Genomic DNA, 2,618 nt, shown 5'->3' with positions numbered 1-2,618 from the left:
TAAACAAATTTTTATGTATTTAAATATTAGCCGCCTAGTTTTATCTTTTCCACCTATTACAGGCCCTGAAATGTGCTTCATACGTTTTTTGCTCACTACTGACTTTGTGGCTTTAAATATATTAAATATATATCTCCACCTGCTGATAATACAAGTTGGTGATTTAGGTGTGATTACACCTAACTCACTTTTACAGTCCAAAGGGCAACTTTGGAAGTCATTCCATTTTGTACTACCACATAGCCTTCATGTTACCTGGCTCAGTTCTAAAACCAAAGTCTTTTTAGTAGTTATTAAAGTAATTCAGAAATACAAATACAAATACTAGTTGCAATGCTGTGTTAAAAGCAGCCACAATAGACAGGAAAACTTAGTAAAAGTTGAATGAAGATGGAAAACCACCAACTTTGATGTAATGCCTTTGCACTGCACCACATTCACAATAATATGGAGACATAAAAAACATGTTTGATTTCACAGTAAAATGAATCAGTTATCAAAGTGAGCCTTGGGTCACTATTGAGCCACAGCTTCATTGTTCTGGTTTAAGGTTATAGCTTTATTTTAAGACACAGGTGGCAGCTGATTAATTTAGACAATAAATAACAGAACAATTGGTGGTAAACTTCATTTAATAAGTAAAACTATATTCTTACTTTAGTATATGAAATCTAATTAGAGTAAAAATGCTTGGTGGTTGATATCAGTGGGGAGGTTCAGTGTTTCTGAAATCTTGGTGATGGTTCTTTACAAAAGGAAGATCCTGAGACTGAGATGAGGGACAGTCTTCAGGAAATGAGGCTTGCTGTGTATATTTTTGGAAATTAGTGTTCTTCAGCTTTCTCTTTGAAGGCCAATTGTCATGGAGACAAAACAGAAAAACAAGCTTATAATGGAATCAGAGTTTCCCAAAGCGAGGTCTATTGATAGCTCACTCCGAGTGGAAAACTGACATATCTGGGATGAACACTAGTTCATCCCAAATCTAGCGCTATGTTTTCCTTTCCTCAACCTTTCATCTCAGACCCCTGCTTGCCTCATGTTTTTACATAACTGCAGAGCTCTGCGCTTCTCTTAAACATCATCAGATTCAGATTGCACGGTAGTTACTGAATCTATTTGTGGCAATATAAACTGTATTTTGCTCCTAAGCAGCACACAATGGTTTGTTTATAGAGCACAGTTGCGTCACAGTAATTGAGATCCTAGTGAGAGCATTTTGAGCTGATGAAGCACTACAAGAGGCTGATAAATGACAGACCCTGGGTGTGCAGTCAAAAGTGAAAACTAGCACTGTGTCTTTGATAGAAACGTAAGATTTTCCAGAGAAATTCAAGGTTCCTTTTTCATGCTCCGGTCTCTCTTGATGACTGTGGGCTCAGCAAATATGTCTTTTACTAATAGAACATTATAGTGTTTTTTATAGTTTCCTATTTGCCATTAAGGTGTCTCTGCTTTTAGATTTGTAGCTACACAGTCAGCCTATTTAAATGAAATATAACTGACCGTCCTTGCTCTGGAAATCAGACTTAAAAACATGTCGCGTTAATGATCAATGATTTCTTTTACTGGTGTAATGTAGCTGAGGAAATTTACTCAAGCATTCCACATTTGTCAGTTTTATTTATATAGCCCAATATAGCAACTTACACATTTGGTTCACAAGGTTTACAGCACATGACATCCTGTGTCCTTAAACTCATGGGGACAGATTTATGACTGCACTTACAAAAAGTTGGAACCCTGTTGGGCTATGTCAAATCCGTCCATCCATCCATCTTCTTCCGCTTATCCAGGGCCGGGTCACGGGGGGAGCAGCCTATGCAGAGAAGCCCAGACCTCCCTCTCCCAGCCACCTCCTCCAGCTTGTCCGGGGGAACACCAAGGCGTTCCCAGGCCAGCCGAGAGATATAATCTCTTCAGCGTGTCCTGGGTCTGCCGCGGGGCCTCCTTCCGGTGGGACATACCCAGAACACCTCACCCAGGAGGCGTCCAGGAAGCATCCTTGTCAGATGCCCAAACCACCTCAGCTGGCTCCTTTTAATTTGGAGGAGCAGTGGCTCTACTCTGAGCTCCTCCTGGATGGCTGAACTTCTCACCCTATTTCTAAGGGAGCGGCCAGGAAGTCTATTTATGTCAAATGTACTGTACATTAAAAAGAAAAAAAGAATGTAATGATTTCCAAAACTTAACCTCCTAAGACATGAACTCTTTAATGGCATGCATTTATATTTCTCTTTGCTATTTGGGCTGATTGGGACCTGATGAATGTAACAACAAAGAATTGCCTGATTTTTATTTTTTACCAGATTTTTGTTTCTGAGAAAAATGAGATCCACATATGAGCACATTCGGTTTAAATTTCGATAGAGCAGTGGCAGTATACTGTCCTCGTAAGTGGATATCAGGCCCTTGTAGAGCAAAATTTTGTATTTTGGTCTTGAAGGAAAAAATGTCCATCCCGGTTTTCCCTCCAAGGCACGAGCGATAAGCAGAGTTCTGTCCTTTCCTTATAAGATTCCTAATTATTCAAAGTAACACTCAGGTATGCCGTTCAGCAGGTTAGTTACGAGCTCGGGAGCAGCTTGGGAGAACAAGAAAACAGAGACTGCTTTAGG

Source organism: Pundamilia nyererei, unplaced genomic scaffold (genome assembly GCF_000239375.1).
Source record: "Pundamilia nyererei isolate P.nyererei 1_Seehausen unplaced genomic scaffold, PunNye1.0 scaffold00176, whole genome shotgun sequence".
NCBI lineage: Eukaryota > Metazoa > Chordata > Actinopteri > Cichliformes > Cichlidae > Pundamilia > Pundamilia nyererei.
The sequence above is the reverse complement of the archived record's forward strand: the minus strand, read 5'-3'. Positions refer to the sequence as shown.